Genomic DNA, 9,732 nt, shown 5'->3' on the forward strand with positions numbered 1-9,732 from the left:
TATTTATCATGTATTAGTTATAATTTTTTAAATTCGTTTCATATTTATAAAAAATAAAAATATGGTTCGGCTGAATAAAAAAAGAAAGGATAAAAGACTTATAATTTTTTTTTCTAGGTTTAGAGAGGATGAATGAATTTTCAAAAATTATGAATGAGATGAATTAGTATTTATAATACAAATTTACTTGGAAAACAAGTTGTTACCAAATACAATTTTACTTAAAATAAAACTCTTTTTTTTAAATAAAAAAAAACTTCGGCCGACTCCCTTTATGGGATTTTTAATTTATTTATTTAGTTGAAACATTCTAGATTTATAATTGTTTAATTAATTTATATTTATCTTTCGATTTATTTAAATACCGAATATATATATATATATATATATATATATATATATATATATATATATATATATATATATATATATATATATATATATATATATATATATATATATATATATATATATATATATATATATATATATATATATATATATATATATTAAATTTTTAGTTTTATTTATCTATATAAATAATTTTACTAGTTAACCTTATAATTAAACTTATTTAATTATTTACATTAAATTTTTATATTTTATAAAAGTGCCACAACAATTTAAATACATTTAGTATTTATTTTATTAAAGGTACATTATCAAATATTATATACTATTATTAATTTTATTATTACAAAGTCTTATACATATAATTTCATATAGTATTAATATCTTAAATAGATTACTAGGGTTAGACATTTGGTTAACGCTTATTAATTGTGATAAAATAACAACCCTAGATAATTAATACACAGAACATGCAAAGAAACCCTAGAGGTATTTTAGTATATTCAGAAGTGAAAAAGTGAGGGTTGTTATAAATGGCTAACAATATGAATGATTCAGATTCTTTGAATAAACTTGGTTCTGAATAAAAATAAGCTGTTTGATAATTATTTCGAATGAACGATATGAAATTGGTAAAATTACATTATTAACATGTTACACTAATAAAAAATTCAATATACTAGTTTGTTAAGTGTTCTGGATATGATTTGAGGTGGATATTACAAAAAAATTATTTGCTTAATGATTAAGAGAGTCAGTGGCGAATCTAGGATGAAAACTCAATTGGTTTTTTTTTTTTCCAGGTTACCTTCATAATTACTGGTTATTTACCTTAAAAATGACAATTCGTACAAATCTATGGGGTCTCGTAGTTTAATTTAGTGGTGTCCGATACATATTAATTAAGGGTATTTAATAAAAGAAATTGTAAAGATAGTGGGGTCATGGGATGTAGTGACCCGAACTTTTCCATGTTTATATATATTAATTGAGATTGATATTTACATGATTAAATGTTTCCAATATGTTAAGCAATCAAACTTGTTAAGACTTGATTAATTGAAATAGGTTTCATATAGACAATTGACCACCCAAGTTGACCGGTGATTCACGAACGTTAAAACTTGAAAAAACTATATGATGACATATATATGGTTATATATATAGTTAACATGATATTATGATATGTAAACATATCATTAAGTATATTAACAATGAACTACATATGTAAAAACAAGACTACTAACTTAATGATTTTGAAACGAGACATATATGTAACGATTATCGTTGTAACGACATTTAATGTATATATATCATATTAAGAGATATTCGTACATCATAATATCATGATAATATAATAATTTAAAATCTCTTTTGATATTATAAACATTGGGTTAACAACATTTAACAAGATCGTTAACCTAAAGGTTTCAAAACAACATTTACATGTAACGACTAACGATGACTTAACGACTCAGTTAAAATGTATATACATGTAGTGTTTTAATATGTATTCATACACTTTTGAAAGACTTCAAGACACTTATCAAAATACTTCTACTTAACAAAAATGCTTACAATTACATCCTCGTTCAGTTTCATCAACAATTCTACTCGTATGCACCCGTATCCGTACTCGTACAATACACAGCTTTTAGATGTATGTACTATTGGTATATACACTCCAATGATCAGCTCTTAGCAGCCCATGTGAGTCACCTAACACATGTGGGAACCATCATTTGGCAACTAGCATGAAATATCTCATAAAATTACAAAAATATGAGTAATCATTCATGACTTATTTACATGAAAACAAAATTACATATCCTTTATATCTAATCCATACACCAACGACCAAAAACACCTACAAACACTTTCATTCTTCAATTTTCTTCATCTAATTGATCTCTCTCAAGTTCTATCTTCAAGTTCTAAGTGTTCTTCATAAATTCCAAAAATTCTAGTTTCATAAAATCAAGAATACTTTCAAGTTTGCTAGCTCACTTCCAATCTTGTAAGGTGATCATCCAACCTCAAGAAATCTTTGTTTCTTACAGTAGGTTATCATTCTAATACAAGGTAATAATCATATTCAAACTTTGGTTCAATTTCTATAACTATAACAATCTTATTTCAAGTGATGATCTTACTTGAACTTGTTTTCGTGTCATGATTCTGCTTCAAGAACTTCGAGCCATCCAAGGATCCATTGAAGCTAGATCCATTTTTCTCTTTTCCAGTAGGTTTATCCAAGGAAATTAAGGTAGTAATGATGTTCATAACATCATTCGATTCATACATATAAAGCTATCTTATTCGAAGGTTTAAACTTGTAATCACTAGAACATAGTTTAGTTAATTCTAAACTTGTTCGCAAACAAAAGTTAATCCTTCTAACTTGACTTTTAAAATCAAGTAAACACATGTTCTATATCTATATGATATGCTAACTTAATGATTTAAAACCTGGAAACACGAAAAACACCGTAAAACCGGATTTATGCCGTCGTAGTAACACCGCGGGCTGTTTTGGGTTAGTTAATTAAAAACTATGATAAACTTTGATTTAAAAGTTGTTATTCTGAGAAAATGATTTTTATTATGAACATGAAACTATATCCAAAAATTATGGTTAAACTCAAAGTGGAAGTATGTTTTCTAAAATGGTCATCTAGACGTCGTTCTTTCGACTGAAATGACTACCTTTACAAAAACGACTTGTAACTTATTTTTCCGACTATAAACCTATACTTTTTCTGTTTAGATTCATAAAATAGAGTTCAATATGAAACCATAGCAATTTGATTCACTCAAAACGGATTTAAAATGAAGAAGTTATGGGTAAAACAAGATTGGATAATTTTTCTCATTTTAGCTACGTGAAAATTGGTAACAAATCTATTCCAACCATAACTTAATCAACTTGTATTGTATATTATGTAATCTTGAGATACCATAGACACGTATACAATGTTTCGACCTATCATGTCGACACATCTATATATATTTCGGAACAACCATAGACACTCTATATGTGAATGTTGGAGTTAGCTATACAGGGTTGAGGTTGATTCCAAAATATATATAGTTTGAGTTGTGATCAATACTGAGATACGTATACACTGGGTCGTGGATTGATTCAAGATAATATTTATCGATTTATTTCTGTACATCTAACTGTGGACAACTAGTTATAGGTTACTAACGAGGACAGCTGACTTAATAAACTTAAAACATCAAAATATATTAAAAGTGTTGTAAATATATTTTGAACATACTTTAATATATATGTATATATTGTTATAGGTTCGTGAATCAACAGTGGCCAAGTCTTACTTCCCGACGAAGTAAAAAATCTGTGAAAGTGAGTTATAGTCCCACTTTTAAAATCTAATATTTTTGGGATGAGAATACATGCAGGTTTTATAAATGATTTACAAAATAGACACAAGTACGTGAAACTACATTCTATGGTTGAATTATCGAAATCGAATATGCCCCTTTTTATTAAGTCTGGTAATCTAAGAATTAGGGAACAGACACCCTAATTGACGCGAATCCTAAAGATAGATCTATTGGGCCTAACAAACCCCATCCAAAGTACCGGATGCTTTAGTACTTCGAAATTTATATCATATCCGAAGGGTGTCCCGGAATGATGGGGATATTCTTATATATGCATCTTGTTATTGTCGGTTACCAGGTGTTCACCATATGAATGATTTTTATCTCTATGTATGGGATGTGTATTGAAATATGAAATCTTGTGGTCTATTGTTACGATTTGATATATATAGGTTAAACCTATAACTCACCAACATTTTTGTTGACGTTTAAAGCATGTTTATTCTCAGGTGAATATTAAGAGCTTCCGCTGTTGCATACTAAAATAAGGACAAGATTTGGAGTCCATGTTTGTATGATATTGTGTAAAAACTGCATTCAAGAAACTGATTTCGATGTAACATATTTGTATTGTAAACCATTATGTAATGGTCGTGTGTAAACAGGATATTTTAGATTATCATTATTTGATAATCTACGTAAAGCTTTTTAAACCTTTATTTATGAAATAAAGGTTATGGTTTGTTTTAAAAATGAATGCAGTCTTTGAAAAACGTCTCATATAGAGGTCAAAACCTCGCAACGAAATCAATTAATATGGAACGTTTTTAATCAATAAGAACGGGACATTTCAGTTGGTATCAGAGCGTTGGTCTTAGAGAACCAGAATTTTGCATTAGTGTGTCTTATCGAGTTTGTTAGGATGCATTAGTGAGTCTGGACTTCGACCGTGTTTACTTGAAAAATGATTGCTTAACAAATTTTGTTGGAAACTATATATTTTTAACATGTGAATATTATGTGATATATTAATCTCTTAACGCGTTTGATATTATGTGATAGATGTCTACTTCTAGAACAAGTCCCATTGACTCACCTAATAATAATGAAGAGTCAAATGTAAATTGGAATGATTCGTGGACTGATTCACAAGTTCCCGAAGAGGAACCGGAAGAAGAGTCGGAACCGGAAGAAGAATCGGAACCGGAAGAAGAATCAGAATCGGATGAAGAAATAGAACCGGTGGGAGAAATAATAAAACGGTTAAGTAAAAGAAAATCCTCAACCAACCGACCAAAGTTAATTATGGTCAATGGTGTTTCCGCCAAGGAAGCAAAATATTGGGAGTGATAATGCTAAAAACGAACATATATTTCATAGCATTATTCCTCAAGAAAGACAAGCTTTTAGTTGCAATTGTTCTATTTACAAGTGATATTCGTTTAAATAATAAAAGGTGAAGACAAAAGACAGATTCGACGAATTGAAGACGCAAACGACCAAAAAGCTCAAAAGAACAAAAGACAATCAAAAAGGTTCCAATTATTGATAAGAAACGTCTCGAAATTACAGAAGTACAAGATTCAAAACGCAAAGTACAAGATATTAAATTGTACGCGAGGACGTTCGAAAATCCGGAACCGGGACTAGAGTCAACTCTTAACGCTCGACGCAACGGACTAAAAATTACAAGTTAACTATGTATATAAATATAATATAATATATAATTAATTATATTAATTATATATATATTATATATATATATTAAAAACCGTCGGCAGCAAGAAACTCCAAGGGTGTGAGCTGTAAATACATCTCCGCGACTCGCGGAGTTTTAAGGGCATTTTGCCGCGAGTCGCGGAGCCCCAATTTTCAACTCTGGCTATAAAGCCAACCGAATTCTGATCAAATTTCATCATCTTTTTCTTCCTCTTCATACGTAAAATTTATATTTATATTTATAATTTATATTTTAATTTTAATTATAATTCTAATAATAAGGGTATGTTAGCGAATGTTGTAAGGGTGTAAGTCGAAATTCTGTCCGTGTAACGCTACGCTATTTTTAATCATTGTAAGTTATGTTCAACCTTTTTATATTAATGTCTCGTAGCTAAGTTATTATTATGCTTATTTAAAACGAAGTAATCATGATGTTGGGCTAATTACTAAAATTGGGTAATTGGGCTTTGTACCATAATTGGGGTTTGGACAAAAGAACGACACTTGTGGAAACTAGACTATGGGCTATTAATGGGCTTTATATTTGTTTAACTAAATGAAAGTTTGTTAATTTTAATATAAAGAATTACAATTGGGCGTCCCTATAAATTACCATATACACTCGATCGGACACGATGGGCGGGGTATTTATATGTACGAATAATTGTTCATTTAACCGGACACGGGAATGGATTAATAGCCACTAGAATAATTAAAACAGGGGTGAAATTACATTCAAGGGTAATTGGTGTAATTGTTAACAAAGTAGTAAAACCTTGGTTTACACGCAGTCGATAACCTGGTGTATTCATTAAACAAAGTATTAAAACCTTGTTACAATTCGAATCCCCAATTAGTTGGAATATTTAACTTCGGGTATAATAATAATTTGACAAGGACACTTGCAATTTATATTTATGACTGATGGACTGTTATGGACAAAAACCAGACGGACATATTGAATAATCCAGGACAAAGGACAATTAACCCATGGGCATAAAACTAAAATCAACACGTCAAACATCATGATTACGGAAGTTTAAATAAGCATAATTCTTTTATTTCATATTTAATTTCCTTTATTTTATATTTAATTGCACTTCTAATTATCGCACTTTTATTTATTGTTATTTAATCGCACTTTTAATTATCGTACTTTTTAATTATCGCAATTTTATTATTCGCAATTTCATTATTGTTATTTACTTTACGCTTTAATTTAAGTCTTGTATTTATTTTATATCTTACATTAGGTTTTAACTGCGACTAAAGTTTTAAAATCGACAAACCGGTCATTAAACGGTAAAAACCCCCCTTTATAATAATAATATTACTTATATATATATTTGTATTTTTATAAAAGTAAACTAATATAGCGTTGAGCTTTGTTTAAAGAATTCCCTGTGGAACGAACCGGACTTACTAAAAACTACACTACTGTACGATTAGGTACACTGCCTATAAGTGTTGTAGCAAGGTTTAAGTATATCCATTCTATAAATAAATAAATATCTTGTGTAAAATTGTATCGTATTTAATAGTTTTTCCTAGTAAAATATAAACTATTTTATATACACCTCGCTTCACATCAGGGAGGATTACCAATTCTCCGATGAATCGGATTCCGACGAGAATTCCGATGATGTTATAGAAATTACCCCAACTGAATTTAAAAAGGCAAAAGAAAATAATAAGGGAAAGGGCATAAAAATAGAGAAATCTAATTCCAACCCCGATGAACTTTATATGTATCGTCAACCCCCGAAGTCCTTAAGTTGTAACAATGACCCGGGAACCTCTAAACCACCAGGTTTTTCTAAACCAATGTGGACAACGACGGCTCGTATTAGGGGAACATCATATATCCCTAGAAACTTGGCAAAACAAACCAAAACCGAAGAAGAAGAAACGAGCGAGTCGGAATAAGATAGTTGTATTCGTGTGGTGTAATATATGTAATATAGTGTTCTTATACTTTATGATATATGTAAAAATTGCTTGTATTAATAAGTATTTTTTTTATGAATCTAACTCTTGTCTATTTTACAGTTTAAAAACACAAAATGGATAGACAACCCAATATTTTAAGAGACCTACCCGGAGACATGATTGATGAAATCTTGTCTAGAGTCGGCCAGAATTCTTCGGCACAACTATTTAAGGCGAGATCAGTTTGTAAGACATTCGAAGAACGTTCCAAGAATGTCTTGGTTTATAAGAGACTTTCGTTTGAAAGATGGGGGATATCACATTGGGAAACCCATAAGTTACGATGTGTTTACTTTGACGCATATATTGCGGGGAACCCAAATGCTATTTTACGCAACGGGTTAAGAAATTATTTTGACTCAATATATCCGAATATTGGACTTCGTGATTTAGAAAAAGCGGCTAACATGCAACATAAAGAAGCATGTTATGCTTACGGATTAGTAATGTTCGCTTCTCACCAAAGTGAGAACAAGAACATCGGGCTACAACTATTAAACAAAACGTTTCCACAAGTGACGGAGTCGGTAATTGGGGTAAGAAATGAGGTTTTTAGATTATTACGGGACTGTTGGACATTACGTAACCCTCGTCCCTTTGATGACGTTACAACACGCTGTCTTATCAACGGCCATAACGGTTATGTTGCACAAGACCAAGGATGGGAAGTAGTCCTAGTAAAACCAGAATGCATGACTTGTTTCTGGACGTATGAATTACGTGTCTTTATTGCCTTTGCTGAACGACTTGTGTACTAGCTAGAATTGTCTTCACAACTATCTTGTATCAAAGTTATTATGTGCTATATTTCATGCTTAATGTAAAATAAGCGGTATTGTAAGTTTGTAAAATATTGTATAAAAGTTTGAACGCGAAATATTATTATAATCAGTTTTTCATATAGAATTGTAGTAGTTGAATTGTATATTAGCTACTAAGTATGAACTTAACGGGTAGGTACTACCAGAATTTAAACTTATAAAACGCTAATATGAAGAAAAAGCTTTTATAAATGAGTTCATATTATGCTACGAAATACTATTAACTACTCTTAATATTCTGTATGATTAACTTGTTCCATTTAACTATTTGAAGGAAATGGCACCGACTACTCGACACACCGTGAATATGAATGAAGAAGAATTCCGTACTTTTCTAGCTTCAAACATAGCCGCAGTACAGGCTGCGCTACATACCAACAATAACCTTGGATCTAGCAGTACAGGAAATCGTGTAGGATGCACCTACAAAGAATTCACTGCCTGCAAACCTTTGGAATTTGATGGAACCGAAGGACCGATCGGATTGAAACGGTGGACCGAGAAGGTTGAATCGGTGTTTGCCATAAGTAAGTGTACTGAAGAGGACAAAGTGAAGTACGCTACGCATACCTTCACAGGTTCTGCGTTAACATGGTGGAATACCTATCTAGAGCAAGTGGGACAAGATGATGCGTACGCACTACTGTGGTCAGCATTCAAGCACTTGATGAACGAGAAGTACCGTCCCAGAACCGAGGTCAATAAGCTCAAGACAGAACTTAGAGGGTTACGAACCCAAGGATTTGATATTACCACGTACGAAAGACGATTCACATAATTGTGCCTATTGTGTCCGGGAGCATTCGAAGATGAGGAAGAGAAGATCGACGCGTTTGTGAAAGGATTACCGGAAAGAATCCAAGAAGATATAAGTTCACACGAGCCCGCCTCCATACAACAGGCATGTAGAATGGCTCACAAACTAGTGAACCAGATTGAAGAAAGAATTAAAGAACAGACTGCTGAAGAGGCCAATGTGAAGCAAGTCAAAAGAAAGTGGGAGGAAAACGGTGATAAGAATCACCAATACAACAACAACAGCAATTACAACAATAATCGCAACAATTATCCCAACAATCGCAACATCAATCGCAACTACAACAAACGGCCCAACAACAACAACAACAACAACAACAGCAACTACAACAATCATCCCAACAACAATAATAACCGCAACAACAACAACAATCAGAAGCAGCTATGCCAAAGGTGTGAAAAGAATCACTCGGGGTTCTGCACCAAATTTTGCAACAAGTGTAAAAGAAATGGTCATAGCGCGGCGAAGTGTGAGGTCTACGGACCAGGGGTTAATAGAACGAAAGGAACAAATGGTGTCGGAACGAGTAATGGCGGAGCAAGTAGTGTCGGAGCAAGTTATGCCAATGTAGTTTGTTATAAATGTGGAAAACCAGGCCACATTATTAGAAATTGCCCGAACCAGGAGAACACGAATGGACAAGGCCGTGGAAGAGTTTTCAATATTAATGCGGCAGAGGCACAA

The sequence above is a fragment of the Rutidosis leptorrhynchoides genome, chromosome 2 (assembly GCF_046630445.1).
Source record: "Rutidosis leptorrhynchoides isolate AG116_Rl617_1_P2 chromosome 2, CSIRO_AGI_Rlap_v1, whole genome shotgun sequence".
NCBI classification, from domain to species: Eukaryota; Viridiplantae; Streptophyta; class Magnoliopsida; order Asterales; family Asteraceae; genus Rutidosis; species Rutidosis leptorrhynchoides.